This window comes from Pelodiscus sinensis, chromosome 1 (assembly GCF_049634645.1).
Source record: "Pelodiscus sinensis isolate JC-2024 chromosome 1, ASM4963464v1, whole genome shotgun sequence".
NCBI lineage: Eukaryota > Metazoa > Chordata > Testudines > Trionychidae > Pelodiscus > Pelodiscus sinensis.
This window is the reverse complement of record NC_134711.1, coordinates 135,231,661-135,253,650: the sequence shown is the minus strand read 5'-3', so window position 1 is coordinate 135,253,650 and position 21,990 is coordinate 135,231,661. Positions and strand designations below refer to the sequence as shown.

Here is a 21,990-nt window from a genome sequence, read left to right as displayed (position 1 = left end):
AGATAGGGTAAGAACCATCCACTGTGAGCAACCTCTGAAAGAGTGATGGTCTTCTCAGGCTGTTCAGATAGTCAGATGCTGTCCCTAGGAGGGTGCAGGCCCTTGGGCACCCCCCTCTTCACCCTAGCCATCTCCTCCCACCCCATCCTGCCCCCACCCCACCCCCCACTTTACCCCTTCCCCAAACTCCCATCCCTGTTCTGCCTCACTCCGCCTCTTCCATAGGATTGCCAGGTGTCCGGTTTTGAACTTTCTGTCCGGAAAACAAATTGAGAAAATACTGGACATATAAATGTCCGGTATTTTCTAATTAAGTAAATTTTATTATTATCAGGAATATTAGTATGTAGTTGTGTACTGCCTGGTTGATAGTCATGCTCACGCTGTGTGAGCGTGTCTACCAGCCAGGTAGTACACAACTACACAGTAGAGAGGAGAGGGGTGGGGGTGGAGCTGGAGCAGGATGGAATCCCTAGGGCCAGACTCGCCCGTGCACCCCACCGGGACCGTGTACAGGATGGGCAGCACCCTGGGATCTTCGTGTGCACAGATCAGCCCCGTTCCCTGCCAGACGGTTCCCCCCCCAGCCAGACCTGCTTCCCACCAGCTGTTCCCCCCTTGCCAGCACCTCTCCTCCCAACCCCTTCCCAGCCAGCCCTGCTTCCCCCCTGGTCGGCTCTGCTCCCCGCAACTCCCTCCCGGTCAGCGCTGCTTCCCACCAGCCGGTCCCTGCTCTGATCTCCCCCGGTCAGCCCTGCTCCCCACAACTCCCTCCTGGTCATCCCTGCTCCCCTCCTGGCCAGTCCTTCTGCCCCCCCCCCCCCCCCCCCCGCATTCTGAGATCATGTGTGTCTGGTATTTTTTTGAAGCCCATCTGGTAACCCTACTCTTCCTACCTTTACTCTGCCCTCACTCACCCCCATTGCACCCCTTCCTCAAAACCTCCTACACCAAGTGGCATGACCAGGTGATTACCAGAGGGCCTAATGCAGGGTGACAGCAGAGGTCTGCTTCCCCGCCCCCCCGCAGCACTCACCGCTGTAGCGTGCATCGCGAGAAGCAGAGCGACCCAGCGGCCTGCTCCGCTCTGCCATCCATCTCCCAGTTGGGTCACTCTGCTTCACCGTGACTGTGGGAAGTGGAGCAACTCAGCTCCTTGTCACTCAGGGGAGTTAGCAGGCTTGGGTTGGGCTGCTCAGCTTCCTGCCTCCATGGTGAAATGTAGTGACCCAGCTGGGAGATGGCAGAACAAGGAGTAGACTGCTGTCCTGCTCCGCATCCACGACTCTCACCACCACAGTGAGTGTGGGGGAACCTCAACCTCTGCTGCTTGCTCTAGCCCCCCTGATGAGGTAGGAGCTGTAGGACAATTTGGGCAGCCTCTCAAAGCACCACTCAAAGCACCAACCACCCAGAAACGGACCTATGGATGGGACGGCTCTGCAGTTAGTTTTCTTTCTTTCTTTCTTTCTTTCTTTCTTTCTTTCTTTCTTTCTTTCTTTCTTTCTTTCTTTCTTTCTTTCTTTCTTTCTTTCTTTCTTTCTTTCAGAACTTGTTTACAGTCTGGCTCTATATACTGACTACCAATGTGCAAAGGAGAAACATATAACAGCACACCAGAGCAGAGTTTTCGAAGTAGCCCTGGGCCACCCAGGAAGGGGTGGGGCCTAAACAGGAAGGGGCAGGGCCTAAATGGGAAGTGGTGGGGCTACCCCACCCCCCAGACCATGATTGGTCTGAGGGTGAGGGAGCCCCTTAGCCCCCCATCCCACTAAGCACCCATGCTATGGGAGAGGCTTGGCACGCTCCCCCATCTGCAGGCCAGTCAGGGCCTGAGGGCAGAAGAATGCGGGAAGCGTCTTCCTGCCCTGTGAGGAGCATGTTGCACTTTGAATTGCCTCGGGCTCCTTGCAAGGCTGGGGCAGGGCAGGAGGAAACTTTACGCAGCTCCCCTATCCCCAGGCCCTGATTTACCTTGTGTGGGGGAGCAGCAAGTCCTCCGCAGGCTGGATCCACCCGCTTGGCAGGCCAGATCTGGCCCACAGAGGACCTTTTGCCCACCCCTGCACTAGATGCTTATTGTCCATCTGCAGACAGCCTCATATTCCTGTCCTTTCCTTTCTTTATACGTGCTTATAGTTTATGGAAGTTTCAAATGAAAAGATAGCACAGCCTTCACTGAACAGCCTTCGCTGTATACAGCAGGGAACTGATGGGCAGGATCTCCGGCAAGGCTAATATGAGGGGGAAGAGGACTCCTGGAGATTTGGCCTTATTTTTTAAAAAACCTTTTAAAGAAGCACAGGAACAAAATGTACAACAATAGCAAATATGCAAACCACCAGCTTACCTTAAGAGAGAAATCTTTGGTGAGCTTAAACACAAAAAGGAAGCTTACAAGAATGGCTGCTATATGAAGAAAGATTAAAAAGACTGGGGCTTTGTCTACACTGTAGAGCTTTTTCAAAACACTGGGGCTGTGTCTACACTGGGCCACTTATTCCGGAAAATCAGCCGCTTTTCCGGAATAAGCTGCGAGCTGTCTACACTGGCCCTTGAATTTCCGGAAAAGCAACGACGCTCTACTCTACAAAATCAGCCGCTATTCCGGAAAAACTATTCTGCTCCCGCTCAGTCATAAGTCCTTATTCCGGAACACTGTTCCGGAAAAGGGCCAGTGTAGACAGCCCAGTAGTCTTTTCCGGAAAAAAACCCCGATCGTGAAAATGGCGATCGGGGCTCTTTTCTGGAAAAGCGCGTCTACATTGGCCACAGACTCTTTTCTGGAAAAAGGGCTTTTCCGGAAAAGCAGCCTGCCAATGTAGATGCTTCTTTTCCAGAAAAACTGAAAACGGAATAGCAGTTCCGGAAATTCATGCCAGTGTAGACACAGCCTGGAGGTATCCCGAAAAAGCTTTCCTGCATCCAAGGAACGCATCCGCTTTTTCGAAACAGTTTCTGAAAAAGCAGACTCATTCTTTCAGCATCCCAGTGTTCCTCATTGTATGAGGAAGAAGGGATATTCCAAAAGAGGAGGTTTTTCCAAAATTTGGCCCCGTGTAGCTTCCGGGAAAAAAAGCGGAAAAAGACACGCAAATTGCAAACCTCAATTTGCGTATCTTTTTCTGACTTTTCTTTGTAGTCTAGACATAGCCTGGGACTTTTCAGCTTAGAAAAGAGGAGACTAAGGGGGGCATGGCAGAGGTCTATGAAATCATGACTGGTGAGGAGAAAGTGAATAAGGAAAAGTTATTTATTTGTTCCTATAACATAAAAACTAGGGTCACCACATGAAATTAATAAATAACAGGTTTAAAAGAAACAAAAGGATGCTTTCTACACACATTGTACCATTAAACTTTGGAACTCCTTGCCAGAGGATGTTGTGAAGGCCAGGACATTAACAGGGTTCAATAAAGAGCTAGATAAATTCATGGAGGACATGCCCATCAATGGCTATTAGCCAGGATGGGTAGGAATGTTGTCCCTAGCCTCTCATTGTCAGAAGCTGTAAATGGGTGACAGGGATGGGATCACTATTCAGCACTGGTGAGGCCACATCTGGAATATTGCATCCAGTTTTGGGCCCATCACTACAGGAAGGATGTGGATGCATTGGAGAGGATTCAGCAGAAGACAACAAAAATGATTAGGGGGCTGAAGCACATGGCCTATGAGGAGAGGCTGAGGGATTTGGGCTCATTTAGTTTACGGAAGAGAAGAGTGAAGGGTGATTTGATAGCAGCCTTCAACTTCCTGCAGGGGTGGTTCCAAAGAGGATGGAGAGAGGCTGTTCTCAGTAGTGAGGGACGGCAGAACAAGGAGCAATGGTCTCAAGTTGCAGTGGGGGAGGTCTAGGTTGGAAGCACTGGGACAGGTTCCCCAGGGAGGTGGTAGGATCTCCATCCTGAGAAGTTTGGGATGATCTAGTTAGGGTTGGTCCTGCTTTTGGCAGTGGGTTGGACTCAATAACCTCATGAGGTCCCTTCCAAACCTCACCCTCTATGCTTCTATGATTCTAGCACTTAAAGCTAAAGTGGCTCAGCCCAGAAGAACCAGAGAAAACAAATGCAAATTATAAGTGTGGACTAAACCATTCTGCAACTTAACAACTCTGTATCATTCCACAACCTAGAAAACTAGCAGTAGATCTAAACAAGCCTCAGGCATTGCACTTACAATTGCAAATCATGACCTTAGAGGAATGACAGTTTATCAAAACTGTTCTTTCCAGCTGCCTACTATTCATCTGAAAGCCAATGAGGCTACGCTGATGTACACCATCTAGGGTTACCAAATGGTTTCAACAAAAATACCAAACCCATCCCCCCTCAAAAACAAACAACACCCCCCCCCAAAAAAAAAACAGGGAAAAAATTGGGAGAGACCAAAAAAAAAAAAAGACCCCAACAGTTACTAAGCACAATAAATAAATAAATAAATAAATAAATAAATAAATAAATAAATAAATAAAAAAGCATTAAAACAGTATGGCCCCTTTAATTGCATTCAGAGTCAGAATAGGCCAAGGATAGGAAAAGGGGACATTGAGCACTAAGACCCAGGAGAGGCATTGCTTCCTCTTGCTCTGATCTTGAGGTTTTTTGCTGACAGCCATCTTGGGTTTTTGGTTGATCAGCAAGAAGGGAGCTTCCCTGCGAAACCAGGTAAGCAGGAGGGCGCGGGGCCAGGGCCCAAGCCAGAGGAGGCCAGGGGCTGGGTCCGGCTGCCAAGTGTGTAGGGTTGCCAGGTGTCCAGTATTTTCGCCTCCTGGCTGGGAAAAAAACAAAACATACCCGGACATTCCAGGTGTCTGGTATTTTCTGAATTTTTTTACCAGACAGGAGGCAAAAATACCGGACTGTCAGGGTCAATACCGGACACCTGGCAACCCTAACACTAGCTGAGGATCTGGTTCTTGATATCTCAGCATGCACTGAAGTCGCCATTGTTAGTTTTTAGCTTTAGTTAAATAGCTATTGACACATAGTGAAATGCTTATGTAGCTCATGTACCTATAATAAGAAGCTATCTCTTTAAAAGACCCCTGGGGTGGGGGAGGCAGGAATGAGTTGAGGCTGGGTCATCCTTGCTGGGTGGATTTAGTGCTCCCTCACCCAGAAGCTTCTGGAACTGGGTGTGGTACTTTAGGGTCTGCTCCAGCTGGGTCTGTCTCTGGGGCAGTTGCTTTGCTAAGGCCTCTTGCCCTGGGTGAGCTGGGAGAGGCTGCTGGCTCTTGCTCTGCAGCACTTTGCAGCTGGTCGTGAAGATGTTAATCTTCTCCCAGGGCACTTGGGCATGTTAATTGTAGCAAGGGGAAGCTGGGATGGAAAAATTAACTTCTTCTGTGTTAACTGTTTGCTTGGAACGCTGCCGGATTGTTCTAGTTACTTTCTCAGTCCCTGGGATTCTTCAGCTCCTCTGTAAATGTAGCAATAGGGAAAGAGTCATTACTGTTTCGTTATTCTCAGTTTTTGTATTTTCTTGTAACAGGTTTTTTTTTTAAGTCTGTTCCCTTGTGACTTAACTGACTGGTTAATCACTGAGCTGCCTGCCTAGCAGTGATCCCCACAGGGGAAGAGTCTGCCTCAGTTGCAACTGGGATTCCTAGTGGAGAGATGGTTCAGACTCAGCATATGGAGCAGATTTGATGACCAAAGACACAAATTGAGACTTTGGTGAACTAAATCTGAGCTTTTGGGATCTCTCAATTTCTTCTTACTGTGTTTTATGTGGATTGACCTGTTAGGGTTGACAGATGGTTTCAGCAAAAATACCGGACACACTTGACATTATAGGCAGTCCCCGGGTTACATGGATCCGACTGACATTGGATCCCTACTTACAAACGGGGTGAGGCAACCCCGCACTAGCTGCTTCCCCCCAACAGACCAGGGAGACGCGAAGCTAGCGCCCCCCCCCCCCCAGCAGACCAGGGATACACGGAGCGGCTTTTCTCAGCAGACACCTCAGCTTGAGAATAAAGGACTGAGGGAAGTGAGGTGTGGGAGAATAAAATTGAGCTCTGGAGAAATGTTTGGCTAGAGTTTCCCCTACAATATGTACCAGTTCTGACTTGCATACAAATTCGACTTAAGAACAACCTACAGTCCCTATCTTGCATGTAACCCGGGGACTGCCTGTACATCACAATCTACATTACATCTTATTTAGAAAATACCAGACATTTATATTTTCTCAATTTCTTTCCCAAACAGAAAGTTTAAATACTGGACTGTGACACCTGGCAACCCTATGAACTGTTCAGATTTTTACTTTCAGTTTTCTTTTTATTAATGTTTGCTGTTACTGTGAAGACAGTGTCTGTGGGTTATAAAATAGTTATGTTGTATAATTAGATTATTATTTCTTTAACATAAGATTTTATAAAATTATTAAATTAAACTTATTTAGTTAGTTTCTTTTTGGGACTTGAATGTAGGGAGGCTGACACTGTGCAATCCTTGCTGAAATTCCTTAAGAGGCTAAACTCTGGGTCTCCTGCTATTTCCTATGGGAGTGAGGTATTTTTCCTTTCAGACACTGGAGAAGAGCAGTGAAGTCTAGCCCACCCAAGGATACACTTACTGAGAAGAAAATTACAATTTTAGAATGATCAAATTTTGCAAAATATCAGATATGGGTGATAAACATTCCTCTAATGAAGGAGCAATATTGTAACCTGAAAGTGTGGCGTTAGGAATCTACATGATCATTCTGGCTGAACTATGAACTCCATTTCTTTAATTTCTGGGGTTTCTAATAGTCTTCCATGGTTATGGTTGGGCATGATAATTTAACCATTTAGTCTATTACTAAGGGGCAAAATAATTCACATTCAACTTAACATTATGGGAGAAATGAGCCAAAGTAGTTTCATTTTTATTTGTTTCACAATGAATTGTTTTCTCTCCACTAGATTCAAGGTCAATATCCTTGTCTCATTAGTGTGTCCTGCTGTTGTCACAAATTTCAAGGGCCCATCATAGTTTCAGCAGTTAGATTCAGGGGCGGATATAGGACAGGGCGAACGGGGCGGCCGCCCCGGGCCTCGTGCTGCAAAAAGCCCCGCACATGTGCTGTGGCGCCACCGCGCATGCGCATGGCGTCACTGTGCATGCGCCGTGGCAAAGGGGGCGCCCTGCAAAATTATGCCACCCTGGGCCCCGCAAAACTGTCATCTGCCCCGGTTAGATTTATACATCCTACTGGGATTCTCTCTTACACTCACAGCCCTGGGCGAATGCAGTCTCAGGACAGGATCAATATCCTTCCTGATTTGATTAAATTCAGTTGTGCAGTACTTGGAAGTTAATAGAAATTTCCCTGTTACTCATGCTTTGTTAAATGATATATCCATTGTTTCATTTACCGCATGCTGGGTAATGACACAAAAGGACTCCTCCATGTTTGTAAAATAAAATAGACTTTTTATTAAGAGAGCAATTTACAGAGATGTTGCAACTGCAGCTAGCATTCTAACCCATGTGCATACAGAGTGGCTTCTCGGTGCCTTCTCTAAACTCTCTCTTTTGCAATCTCTGCTCTCTGTACCAAATTCCAAGCATCTACCTCACAGTAGATTCAGTGCATGGCTAGGATAGCCATTAGTGATTTTCAGTGATGGACAAGAAATCCATCTTGGTGTCCAGCTCATAGTGCCCATTTTTCCTACTGAAAGATATCTGTGTTCCTCTGTGTCACCTTCCTCTGTCTCTCTATGCATTTTTGGTAGGAGCCGAGAAATGAAAGACTCCCATTCCCACAGGCTACGTCTACACTGGCATGATTTTCCGGAAATGCTTTTAACGGAAAAGTTTTCCGTTAAAAGCATTTTCGGAAAAGAGCGTCTAGATTGGCAGGACGCTTTTCTGCAAAAGCGTCCGTGGCCAATCTAGACGCGCTTTTCCGCAAAAAAGTCCCAATGGCCATTTTCGCGATCGGGGCTTTTTTGCGGAAAAGAAATCTCTGCTGTCTACACTGGCCCTTTTGCGCAAAAGTCTTTCGGAAAAAGACTTTTGCCCGAATGGGAGCAGCATTGTATTTCCGCAAGAAGCACTGATTTTTTACAGTAAGAAGTCAGTGCTTTTGCGGACATTCAAGTGGCCAGTGTAGACAGCTGGCAAGTTTTTCTGAAAAAGCTGCTGATTTTCCGGAAAAACTGGCCAATCTAGACACAGCCACAGTATTTCTGCAGGGATAGATGAAGAAATCAAGTCAGTCTCACAGTTTATAAAACAAACTCCCTAAATGTCCCAGAGTCTGTTTTATAAATTCTGTCATGAGATATAGTTCCTGTCTGATTTGTAGATGAATCACTCTCTCATTTCTAATGACTGACCATTTGAACAATCACACCCAGAACCATACCTCTGTCTGTCTGTCTCTCCCTCTGCATGCTGAGTTGTAACTTAGATTTCTCAGAACCTTGCCAAAAATGGCTGAAGTGACCTATGCAGATCTGAAGTTTGTGAGCCTGGAGCCCCAGGAAGCCAAAGTGAAAGGTAACGGAGTGAAGTAGATCCTTTCACAATGAGCTTGTTTGCCTAGAATGCAGCCCTCAGTGTTGTCCCACTCTGTATGACACTGGTGGAATCTCTAAGAAAATGGCATTCAGCTTCAGGACCAGAAATCCATTGACAAAATAGAGGCCGAGGAGCTAAACTGCTAAGAACCTGAAAGGGCTTTGTAACACTGAGTCCCCATGATGGTGTGGAAATATATTTTTGAATATGAATATGCATAACTTGAATATTCTTTATGCAAAATAGGTCAAGTAACCCATTGTTCAAGAGCCTGTGATCTCCAGAATGTGTATATTATGTTTGAGTACACGTATAATTCTTGCATGTGAATTAGAAATATGAAGCGTAAACCTGTTTATTAATCTAGAATTTGTAGTGAGAGGCTTTAGTGGCTTTGTTTTGTAAGTGGTTTTGTTTTGCCTGTAAGCACAAACTGGAGTTGCTCCTACAAAAAGACATGTGACCATGACACCTTTTGAGCTGGAATCTATCTTGAATCTAGTATTTTTCCATGGGCATGAGGAGAGAAAACAAAGGGTTCGTATCGGAAAGGGGGGGAGGGATTCTGTTTTAAGGAATGGGAAGCTATCAACATGGTCTTTAGCTGGTCTTTGAAATGGCCTCCCCACCTTAAGAGGATACACATGAAGAAACCTGAAAACAAAGAACTCTAAGGATACAAGGAGCTAATAAACAGAGACTAGAAAAAGATCAGTTCTGACTTGTGAAGAATTGCATCTGAGATAAGAATTAGGGTGAGGAATATGTTTTGTGGCAACTTTAGTGTATTGGGCTTAATGGGCATGTTTTGTTCATTTTGGCTTAGTATCTTACTTTGATTTGCTTATTTTCACTTGTAATCTCTTAAAACTTATTTTTATCTACTATATATTTGAGAGAGTTTGTCTTTTCAAGAGCTCCTAACCAGTAGGAGCTAGTTCCACCAAATGTGGTAGGCAGCTTCCTCTTATCATAACTTACAGCAAGATCAGGGTTTGGTTGTGCCAGGACCATGGGCTGTACAGCTGTGTTTGGACCATGGGCTGTACAGCTGTGCCTCTCATAAACCAAACAGAAAAGAGACAGAATCACCAGCAGGTAAAAGGGCTGACTGGGAGCGTACCCTTTCCCCCCCTTTCCAGGACTGCCCCAGGCCAAAACCACCCAAGCTCCCTTTAGGAGAGGTCCAGTGGTCCCCCCATTCATACAGGAACACTGCTGGCTGTTCCCCTTCATCACAGAGACAGGGGAGAATGCACCATTTCCTGTGTTCCTCAGTCAGGCTGGGATGTCCAAAGGGCAGACGAACTTGGACCTGCCTCAGCCAGGGCCGGCTCGAGCCATTCCTGTTCCCCGGGCAGCAGGTGCGTGACTTATGTGCAGCTCTGCCCCTGAGTGCACGGAGCATGCGCAGCCCCGCCCCCCCAGCGCACTGTGCACCTTACAGTTGCAATCGGGTGTGCAGCGCCTGATTGCAGCTATAAGGGGCGCCGCGTGGCCCCCGGCCCCGGGCCATTGGTGCCTGATGGTATCTCTAAGGGGTGCTGTGCGGCCGGGTGCGCGGTGTCTCTTAGAGCTGCCATCAGGCGCCCCCCATAGGTTGGCACCCTCGGCAGCTGCCCAGCTAGCCCCCCCCCTTAAACTGGCCCTGGCCTCAGCCAGCGGGATATGCACCCCTTGCCTAGCTATGCCCGCTGGAGCTGCATCAGCCATGAACAGGCACCTCTTACCCAGCTGCTGCAGTAAAAGAGGGCTGGGGCTGTCCTCTCTCCCCAGGGCAGCCTCCATAGTGAACCCCGCAGCCCCACCCCAGAGCAATGATGGACATGAAGCAGGAGCCTTTTCCTTTTATTTTCCAGGAAACGAAAATAAATTGAGTTAACGACCAGGTAAATCTTCTAGTACTGAATAAAAATATTTTTGTTTATTAGCAAACCCAGTGCAAATTATTGTTACCTGGGAGGAGCCACAGCTGTGCATCTCTATACGGAGCCCTCCCAGAGCTGGTACTTCTGTGCTATGGGGCTATTCCCCAGCTCTGTGCCTTTGCTGTACTGCCATTGAGTACTTTCGAAAGAAAGTTGAAAGAACAGAGGGGTTTTTCTGACGATGGTAAACCTCATTCTACGAGGAAGAAGCCTTTCTCCAAAAAAGCTTTTTCAGAAAAATGCGTATGTGGACATGGAAGATGGAGTTATTTCAAAAGAATAGTGATAGAGATGCAGCCGTGTTAGTCTGGTCTAGCTGAAACAAAAAACAGGACTATGTAGCACTTTAAAGACTAGCAAGATGGTTTATTAGGTGATGAGCTTTCGTGGGCCAGACCCACTTCCTCAGATCAATATGTGGAAGAAAATCGGCACAACCAAATATACCAAAGAGATACAATCAAAAAAATGAACACGTGAAATTGAGTTGATTTGTCAGTTTCACATGCGTTTATTTTTTTGATTGTATCACTTTGGTATTTATGATTGTGCCGATTTTCTTCCACATATTGGTCTGAGGAAGTGGGTCTGGCCCACGAAAGCTCATCATCTAATAAACCATCTTGTTAGTCTTTAAAGTGCTACATAGTCCTGTCTTTTATTTCAAAAGAGAAATAACACAGGTGCCCTGGTGGCCAGTCCACCCAGTCTAATCACAACCTAAATGCGACATAGCATCCAATCAATGTGAAAAAGCAGATCACTTTTTCATTGCACTTTTGCTGTGTAGATGCTCTCTTTCGAAATTAGCTTTTCCAGCCGACATACAGCTGATCGGCACAGCGTGGCAGCCATTTTAATTTAAACGAAGCGGCGATTATTTAAATTGCCGCTTCATTTCCCTATGCCGAGTAAACAAATCCTGTTAGTCCGGCAAACACAAAAACAAACCAAAACACCCCACCCATGGCAAAAACAAACCCCAAACGAGTCCCACAATACAAACTCCCCTTACAAACTCCCACTCAAACTCCCCTGTTTACAGCTCTGTTTGCTGGCTCCTATGCCTCAGGAGCTGCCTGCTGTGAACCATTATGTAACCCTTCTGCAAGTCAGAGTTGGCATTAACAAGGGCTTGGTTCAGGGTTGAGGGATTCCTTTCCAACGATACCACACAAAACCAGCTTGGCCCATAACTAGTGACCTGAGCTCATTACAACCACCCCAGGACACCTCTGAGAGGCAATACTTCCCCTCTACGGAGCACAGCATCTTAGTGTAGCAAAAACTTAGTAACTAGGCATTAATATGGGAAAACACTGCAAATAGGGTTTGTCAACACAAACAGTGAACAAAATCCCACCCCCAAATATGTGGGGCAGTGTTCTTTCTCCCTCAGGTGTTTAAAAACCAAATGTCTCCTTCTTATGACCAATTCTTCTTTGCACTCCACTCTCAGCTGAGTCACTGCAGACCCAGAATTCAGAGCTGCATCTGCAGACCTCACCTCCCATCTGTGTAAAGCACTCGCTCACTGCCCCTCTCCGGCAGACAGCCCACTAGTTGATTGCCACACCTCTCTGCAGGGCTCTGCTCTGGCCCTACTGGCCACTAACTGTGCCTCTCCACCAGGCGCCCTGCTGGCCACTCACCAGGATGTCTTCAGGGCAGGGGCAGATGACTGTTTTGCGGGGCCCAGGGCAGCATAATCTTGCGGGGCCCCCCTTTGCCACGGCGCATGCGTGGTGACGCAGTGCGCATGCACGGTGGCGCCACGGCGCATGCGCGGGGCTCTTTGCAGCACGGGGCCCGGGGCGGCTGCCCCGCTCGCCCTGCCGTATATCTGCCCCTGCTTCAGGGCCCACCAATTTATGCAGCTCCGTGATTTCAACTGCCAGTAGAGGAGCCCAGTGGTGGTGCTCGCTGAGAAGTCTCTTGCATCAGAGATACTGTCACAAAATAGGTGCATCACTTAGATCTATGGATCAGCAATTCCAACTCTGCAGTGTGTAATAACTCACTAAGGGTGTGTCTAGAGTACACGGGTTTTTGAAAAAAGTGGCCTTTTTTTTAAAAAAAAAAACACCTTCCCCTTTGTCTAGACTGTCACTGCATTCTTTCAAAATTAAATCGAAAGAACAGTTTTGTTGACCATGGTAAACACCATGGAAAAACACCTTTTTTTGAAAGTGCTCTTTCGAAAAAAGGCGTTCTTGAATGCAAACAGGGCTTTTTCGAAACAGAGCATCCAGACTGCCTGGGTACTCTCTTTTGAAAAAGTGGCTCACTTTTTCAAAAGAAGTGGTTGCAGTCTAGACGCTCTCTTTCGAAAGAGGCTTGTAGTCTAGACGTAGCCTAAGTTGAGTCAAGTTACCTCTTTTATTACACAGAAAAGGGAGGAAGGATCAAATGGCGCATAAGGCACGTAAGCAGAGCCCACACCACCAGATGCCCACACATACCTATCCCCATCCTCAGTTCACTGGGTTTTGGAAGCCATGTCCCCTCCTGGCCATGTTGTTTAGTTGAGAGTGAATGCCTCCATTGGGGATGCCAGGTACTGTTTTGCTATCCTCGATTCACACATCAAGGATAACAATTTTTTATTCCTCCTGCCCCAATAATAACAGGACTGGGGATCCAACACCAGCTAAAAGTGATCATTTGGGCAAGCAGTCCCATCCTGCTGAACACATGGGCGGAGGGACGGGGTACTCATGAAAATTAGATCGGCTCCTGAAGTCCTTTTTCATAGCTCACCACTAGATTTCAGTGGAGAGCTCCCTCAGACTTCTAAGCAGCAATCCCAAAAGAAGAACCAGGTTCCCTCAACATTTTCTGAGCTCAGCAAATAGTAGTACTTTTTTCTTAAATAATAATTTTAATTATAATTCCTGTATTTGTGTGTATGACAAAATTGGATCTCCCAAAGTACAACAGAGAGACTGTTCTCAGTATTGCATTGCCAGCTCAACCAGAAGTAGGAATTTTCCAGACTTATTTGGTTCAAAGGAGTCTGCACAAGGGTCAGATTGAACAATTCACTGTTTTGATTGCTCCTTTCTGATTTCAGTATTGAACCAGTGTCTTAGTTTGGTTCAAGGAGAAATCAGCTCACAGAATGGTATAGCAGAAATGAGTAAACACTGTCACTAAGCAAAGGGGGTTCTTCGTAAGGAATAATGGGTCTGACTCTCTCCTGCTTTACACCATGTGCCATGATTCTGTCCTGGGCAAAAAGTGCACAAAGTGGGTAGGAAATGCCACCAAACAGAATGGCAGCACACGTGTAAATGGCTTCATAATATGAAAGCCTGGTGAGAATCAGGCCTAACCTTTTGAACAAGAATTAAAAACCACAGAGCTAAATTTTTTGAATATTGGCAAGACAATGGAATAGAATTATTTTCACCTTGGTTTAGGAAGTGGGGAAAGTGCACACCAGCCAAGGGGGCATGTAACTCCCCCATGACTGTGCCCTGCCTCAGCCCTAAGCCCCCTGTGTTCTTCCCCTAACTCCATCTCAGGCTATGGGGGCAAGGGGAATATGGCAGCCAGAGAAGCTGCTGGCAGTTCTGCTGCTGTCTCTGCTCTGCCCTGGCCAGTGGGGAAAGGAGCAGAGGCTTCAATCTTCCACCCCTACTCCGCAGCTCTGTGGGGCTTCTGCTGTGCAGAGGGAGCTGGAAAAGAGGCAGCCCTATGAAGGGGCTCTCAGGGTGGCACAGTGTTTTCTGTTGCACCGTTCCAGGTACAAATAGCTGCTATGGCATAACAGATCTTGCCAGCTACTTTCTATCTGGTACAGTGTACCAAGCCATGCCTACTGTCACCTCTGGTCAGTGTCCACTGCCAGGTCAGAACTTGACCTTTTTAATTTAAGAAGCAGTGTGGACAGCTGGGGAAGACACAGGTTCAATTCCCAGAGTGATCTGGAATGAAAAACTCGCCCATGAATTAGGTACAGCAGGGAATTCAACTTCAGTCTCTTATATCAGGTGGTTGCCCTGACTACTAGCAATACAGCCTTCAGAAAACATTCCTATCAAAAACTTGGTGTCACATTACTGGAATTTGAGGGAAGCAGCCAGATCATGGCTGCACCCATAGGTGGGGGTGCTGGCCCCAAAAATGATATAAAAGGGGGCCATGTGGGGTGTTGAATGGGAGCTTACTGTTTGCTAATCCTGTGTACGCTATTTATGTGAGTGTATAGTGTCTGTGTGTATAGGTAAGAACCTGTGTGGAAGCTGAATATTTCTCTGAATGTGGTTGAGCATTGGGCAGAGCCTGGCCTATGGACATGCTAATTAGCGAGGCCCTATGGGACAATGGCACTCAATGGGCCAAGGACACACCTAAAGCATGAGGGCGGAGACCTAAGAGCTGCCAGGAGAGAGAGGCTGAGGGCCAGGTGACCGGCTTCAGACAAGAAGAGGCCAGGAAAGAGGTATAAAGAGGCCATGTGGGGGACTCCATTTGGTTCTCAGCTCAGCACTTCATCCCAGAGGCAGCATTGCAGGGATCGAAGAGCCGGAAAGACCTATGAACCCATCCTGATGCTAGGATGTGCAACAAGAACTTTTAAACCAGCAGCTGTAACATCTCTGCTAGAGCCTGCATCGAGGACTGGGAAATTCGGTGCATGTAACGTACTATTCTTTAACAACCTTACTCTCATGCTTTTCTTTCTTGTGATAATAAACCTTTAGATATCTATTCTAAAGGATTGGCCCAGCGTGATTTGTGGGTAAGGTCCAGAGGGTAAATTGACCAGGGATCTGTGGCTGGTTTCTTGGAACCGGACAGGACTTGTTCGGGGTAGGTGGGATTGGGTGCTAGGACCCCCCACCTGTGTATGAGGCCCGGGGCCATCTGAGGCACGGATATTGCTGGGGTATCAGAGGGGTTTTGCTCGTGAGGCTTCAGGCAGTCAGCTGAAGCGCTCTGTGGGACTGGTTTGTGGCCTGTTTGGAGAGGTCACCAGTCTGGGGGCTTTAAGGAGCCCCGGATTTGAGCAATTCGCCCTGAGCAGACGCCCTCAGCTGTGCCCAGACACGGCCCGGTCTGTCACACTTGGTATAAAATTTTACTTTTCCCCAAAAATATTTCAGCTTTGATAAAGCAGCATATTTCAACAAAACTTCCTTTAACTCTGGTGTTCCTACCAGCTCAAAGAAATTCACACACATGTGCACGCACACTCTAAATAGAAAACTCCCACTGTGGGCCTCTGCGCTGAGTATTTGCAGCCTGACCTGCCCAAAGACTCAGGAGCAGCCTTCTGCCGTACCCTTCTACAGCCGTGAGTGCAAGGCGAAGGGGGAAGGCAGGCAGAGGATAATTCCACCTTCTCTGGGGAAGAGGTGGTGTTTTGTAACAAAACCATTGTGCTGATGGATGTACTGACTTAGCCGAGACATAAAATGAAGTCTTTTTTCTTATGTGAATTCAAGGTTTCATCAAATAGAGGCATTAGCCCCGGTGGAGCTGATCACATTCCAAATTCCTAGAGCTGCTGAAGGTCTTCAGTTTTGTTTTATAAATGCTCAGCCAAGTTATGAATGATTTGGGAGTCTCACCTGCAGCCTTTATTATAGATTGCCTGTTCCTGTTGTATAATATGATTTGTGGAGTGTTTTAGTAATCTCTCAGAGAGAAATCTCTAGATGATGATATTAATATGGTGATACAGTATTTTATTTTCAAGGGCATAGATGCAGCCCCTGTCCTGAGAACTGGCTACAGCATAGAGAGAACTGTTACTTCTTTTCTACCAAATGGAAAACTTAGCAAGAAAGCAAAGCTCTTTGCTCTTCCAGATTTCTTAAACTAGAGAGTAAGGAAGAGCTGGTAATGAATCATTTTTCTGCTTTATTTTGAGGGTATTTTTAAATTCTAATGTTCAGTACCAAGGAGAAGAAATCCAGGGGATGGTACTCAGATGCTTGGCAGGTCTACCCAAGAAAGAAAAGTTATTATAAGATATGCAATTTGAATTATGTTAGTAGCATAACTCAAGTCAACATAACTTAGTTCTACTTACCACAGGGGTTACGCTGTGCTGCTTCACCAGGAGACTCTCTTGTCAACCCCCCTTACTCTTCTAGTTCCAGTGGAGCACTGCTGTTAATGTCTGAGCAATCCGCAGTTGATGTAGCAGATCCGCACTAGACCTGCTAAATTGACCCTGTTGGATTGATTGCATCAGTCCTTGTCTGTAATAGAGATAAGTTCTCAGGTATATGAGAACATAAGGTCAGATCCTTTTCTGATGTATATCAGTATAGTTCCACTGACCAGAGGATTATCTGCTATGTATTTGAGAGACTTTGTCTGTCCATCCACCTGTGAGTATGTTAATTCAAGAACTCTTTCTGAATGGTAAGAGCTAGAACAATCAAATATGGTATGTAACTTCCTCTTCTCCTAACTTAAAGTGAGATCAGGGTTTGGTTGTGCCAGGACACTGGGATGTGCCTAGAATGTGATTGTTTCTCATAAAATGGAAAGGGAGGGGTCTGCCTGCAGGGACAATTATACCACAGGGGGGCAACAAAGGACCAGAGAAAGGGATTAGGACAGCTATAACCCCATTGGGGCAGCAGGGAGTAGGGGTGGAGAATGGGACAGCTATTTATTATATATTTCAGAGACTTTGTGTGTGTCTGTCTCTCTGTCTGTCTGTCTGTCCCAGGTGGGGGACAAGCACCCTTTCCCCAGCTGTGCCTGCTACAGCTGCACCAGCCATCCAGCGGCACTTCTCACCTGGCCCCAAGCTGCTGTGGTGACAGAGAGCTGGGGCAGTCCTCTCTCCCCAGGGCAGCCTGATACTGAACCCCTCACCCCCAGTCTCACCGTAGAGCAATGAAGAACAAAAATTATTTCAGTTAAGGATCCAAGCAATGCTGAGTAAATCCTCTAGTGCTTATATATACATGATCTGGACCATAGGACTTGCCCTGCCGAATAAGACCTGGCTGGAACAGTTTACACTTGGCTGGCTTTCCATCTCTTGCCTTATTGAATTAGAACAGTGGTCACCAACGTTCTTCAACCCAAGATCACTTTTTGAATTTACTTGCAACCCAAAATCTGCCCCAAGACAATGATGTAGAATAAACTGTCTGTTTTTAATTCATGCTATAGAACTCTTAAATCACGTATGTATAATTATACGTTTTGTCCTTTGTTCACCAAATCTCAGTGAGATGCCTGTGACTGAACATTATCTGCCAGTGCCACTGTTCCACACTCCAGCTGGGCTGGAGCAAAGAGGGGCAGCCGCCCGCCCCAGCTGGCCACGGCGTTCAGCCCACCGAGGCTGCCTCAGCAGAACAACCCAAATTGCCACCAGCACTCTCCTGTTCAATGCGTGCTGCTCTGCAAATGAGGGCAGACCTAAAATGTATTGTGCGCAGGTGCACAGTGCAGAGGGAACCGAAGGTCGACTCTTGGATGGCGATCTGTGGGTTGGTGATCATTGAATTAGAAAATTAGTCAGTCTAACCTGTTATCCTGGCTCCTGATCTCACAGCTCAAAACACCCAGATCATCTCATTTTCCGATCCCTCCAGTGCCAGATGAAATAGAATGTAATACATGAAAGCAAACCTGACTGGAATAGCAAAGATGTTCATTGTCCCATTGGTGGTCAGTTTGAACCCTGAAGCATGTGATTTGATTACTTTTATTTAGGCCAGCCTGACACAGCACCACACAGCTCATCTCAAGGAATAAGGCCTGTCATGGCCCTGCTGCCTGTTGTATGCAGATGTTGAAGGAAAGACTCTTGAAAGCCCAATCTGTGATCCTGGGCAGTGCCGAAGCCAGAGTTATTGAGGCATTAGGCACCTTACCTTTGCTGGCCTGTGGAATAGAACTAACTGCTGGGACGGGAAACCCCAAAGCAGATTTTCTTGCAGAACAAGCCTCTGTTATAAATACTTCAAGCCACTAAGTTTCCCTTCTGTGCCTCCATCCCTTTGTCTGAGTCACTGTGGCTTTGCAGTTTTCACTGTCTGGGAAGCGGTATGATTCAGAGCCTTTTTTATGTTTCCACACAGGGTTTCATAATAAGATCAGCACAGTGTTATAGTTCCTATTCTTTCTGGATTGCCTTATTCTGCAAGGGAGCTGATGAGCCCTGTTTTTGGGAAGATGGCACAGCTTTCTCCACTGTCCTGTAAGTCTCTGCCTGGCTAGAAACTCTTCCATTTCAAGGTATGAATCAGGAAGAAGTAATTGCTAATTATGGGCTCACTCACTTAACCTCCTAGTCATCCACCACTCACATGGCCCACCAGGTACAGACACAGACTGCACTTGATTGCTGACTTACCTTTCATGCCCTTCCATGTAAAGTTCAAGGGGGTGCCACTGGTTGGGTTTATCTAAGGTTGATTATTAATTTTTACCTCATGAAACTGGCTGTAGCTGGTTGTAAACTCTGATTTTCCATTTCAGGTTTCGTATCCCAGAAGCCAGTTCCAGCTTTACCCGATCTGTTTGTCAATTCAAGGTGCAAATGCCATTGCTGCAGAGTGTGGGTCATACAAGTTCTGCATTTGTGAGAAAGTGGCTAATCTGGTGTAGAGCGCCTGACAGACTAACAGGAGCATGAGCTCTCCAGAGAAAGACACACCCTGAAGTGCTGCTATATGGAGTCATCTTTGCTCCTGGGGATTGAGACAGAAAAACCATGTCAGCTGTCTGAGCTGACTTGTCAAGGTTAATTGCAGAGATCACCAAAGCTGTCCCTGGTCGTCTTCTGGCACACACTAGCCAGTCTTAGATTCACCCTTAAGCCTCCCTCCGGCAACTCCTTTTCATGTCTTCTTCACTCAGCCATACTGGCACCCTCCTGCTTCTCACTGAGCCCAAGCCTAGTCTCAACGCTTACCCTTTGCTCATGGCTGTTGGGAGGAGGAGGGACAGCCCAGAGTAAACACATTACAAAATCTGATTTTAAAAAAACAACAGGGACAGATGTAAGATATAATATAGGTAAAGAACCTGAAGCACAAAAGGTGAGAAGATCCCCCAGTGCTCCCTGCACTATACCACAGGGTGCATTTTTAAGAGGCTTGATTTGCATCTTCCCATCCGGCCGCCTTTTTAAAATCCCCTTTAGTTCGAACTAACTGCCCACGGCTACACGCGGCAGTCTAAAGTTAATCCAAACTAAGTCCTTAGTTAGAATTAACTGTTACACCTTGTGGTGTAGCTGTAGGTAATCAAGAAGTATGACTTTATTTTGCACAAACAGACTCTTATATAATAAATAATCTCTATTAGAGGATAATGTAAATTCAGTATTCCATGATCTAACTTGCTTCGTCTCGAAGGTGTGTCTTGACTATAGGTTTTTTTTAAAAAAAGTGGCCTTTTTTCAAAAAATCTTCCCCTGAGTCTAGACTGCCGCTGCATTCTTTCAAAATTAAATCAAAAGACTGTGGCAGTTTTTTGTGCTCTTTTGAAAAAGGGTATTCTTGAATGCAAACAGGGTTTTTTTTTTGAAAGAGAGCATCCAGACTGCCTGAGTGCTCCCTTTTGAAAAAGCAGCTCGCTTTTTCGAAAGAAGTGGTTGCAGTCTAGATGCTCTCTTTCGAAAAAGCATAGTTTGCATTACATAGCACCTTTTTTCGAAAGAGCACTTTCAAAAAAGGCATTATTCCTCGTAAAACAACGTTTTCTGCGGTCGAAAAAATTGCCGTGTTTTCTCGATTTACTTTCAAAAGAGTGCGGCAGCAGTCTAGACGCAGAGGAAGTTTTTTCAAAAAAAGGTCACTTTTTTCGAAAAAACCGTGTAGTTGAGAGACGCCCTTGAAAGGAAGCAAGTTAGATCATGAAATACTGAGTTTACATTATCCTTCAATAGAGATTATTTATTATATAAGAGTCTGTTTGTGCAAAATAAAGTCATACTTCTTGATTACCTACAGATACCAAATTTTGCATTAGCAATCCTTCCTCTTAAATTAGCTGAATGCACTACTTTTTACACCAGTATTTGATGGGTGAAAGATGTAAATCAGTATTTTTCTAAAGGTGAACTGCAGCCAATGGGAGCAAAATTGGTAAGTAAACAAACCAGAGTGATCCAATAGCAGCTTTGTCAAAGTGGGTCCACAGGTCACTTTGAGAAATACTGGTTTAAATAATTATTTTTATTTTTCATCAGGAAAAAGTCATGACTATTATGGTTAGAGTTCATAAAAATATTTGCTAAGAAAATAAAAATTGAGTCACCTATTCAACTGTCATTTTAGTGCAAAGAAATTTTTTACTGTTATAAATTACAAAATAATCCAAATTAGTTATGGAAAGAGTAGTGGAAGCTTTACGAGTTCATGATTTCATTTTACTACTCAATAAAATGAATAATGTTTGAAGTTGAAATCCTACAGATTTAAAATTGTTTGTGTTGACTGGGTGTTAGCTCCTGAAACCACCAGTATTTCTGCCACCCAAGCACTCTCCTCTTGCAATGCCATCCTGATTTTTCCTTTTAAGTTTATAATACAGGTTGTACCTCCAAAACCCAGCACTCTGGTCTGGCAACATCCATCATATGGCAGGGCCATGGATGCTCCTGTATCAGAGAACCCAGAAGCCTAAGGGCCAGCCAGCTGGGGCAACAGGGTTGGCAGCCTGGCAGGGGGCAGTGCGAGACTGGGGCCAGAGCCCTGCAGTAGCCTCCAGCAGCCCATGGCAGTGTAGGGCCATGCCAGAGTGCCCCAGCAGTACAGATTGGCACTGGGCTGGAGCTCCATGTTAGCCCCCAGTAGCTCAGGGCTGAGGTCAGAGCCCTGCTGCAGCATGGGACCCGCCAGAGTCCTCTGGCAGCTTCTTGGAGTGCAGGGCAGGCTAGAGCCCCACCGTAGTTCCCTGAGTATGGGGCTAGGGCACTGTGGTAGCCCCGAGTAGCATGGGCAGCACAAGGCTGGATCCCCAAAGCAGCTCATTTGAGTGCGGGGCTGGAGCTGGAGCCCTGGGGCTGTCCCGGTGTGAAAGCATGGCAGGAGCTGAAGCCTCTGCTGCTCTGAGAGCCGGGAGCAGCTGGGCAAGCCGCCTAGCCAGGTTGAGTGGGAGGAGATGAGGCAGGGTGCCTGCTGGGCAGGAGATCTCCACTGGTCCTGCAAATTCTCTCATTCGGGACTGTTCATATCCCAACGGTGCAAGACCAAGCAGATCCAACCTGTAGGTGCACCTCAATCCTCAGGTCCCCTTGAATTGCTTCCTTGAGATATCCAGAATGACAGGGTCCAGAGTGACCTAGACAAATTGGAGGATTGGGTCAAACAAATCTGCTGAGCTTCAACAAGGACAAGTGCAGAGATGGATGAATCCCAAGCACGTTACAGGCTGTCTAAGTAGCAGAAAAGGACCTGGGGATTACAGTGGATGAGAAGCTGAATATGAGTCAACAGTGTGCCCTTGTAGCCAAGAAGGCTAATGGCATATTAGGGTGCATTAGGAGGAGCATTACCAGCAGATCCAGAGAAGTTGTTATTCCCCTTTATTTGGCATTGGTGAGG

General features: G+C 46.4%; 1 protein-coding gene and 1 long non-coding RNA gene across 3 annotated transcripts in view; one reads left to right on the top strand and one right to left on the bottom strand.

The window, feature by feature from the left end:
- TMEM52B (transmembrane protein 52B) overlaps nt 1–16,585 on the bottom strand; it is a 30,195-nt gene extending 13,610 nt beyond the window's left edge. Inside the window, exon 1 of the mRNA XM_075902745.1 lies at nt 16,497–16,585. The gene's annotated coding sequence lies outside the window, so the exon portion shown is untranslated. The remainder of the gene's footprint in view (nt 1–16,496) is intronic.
- Nucleotides 4,512–19,716, top strand: LOC142819001 (uncharacterized). 2 transcript variants are annotated; one of them, XR_012896685.1, is made up of 3 exons: nt 4,512–4,667; nt 18,517–18,635; nt 18,917–19,716. It is a non-coding gene; the product is annotated as an uncharacterized LOC142819001 (long non-coding RNA). The 2 variants fall into 2 exon arrangements; XR_012896684.1 differs by having other exon boundaries at nt 18,517–18,673.
- Nucleotides 19,717–21,990: the final 2,274 nt, after the last annotated feature.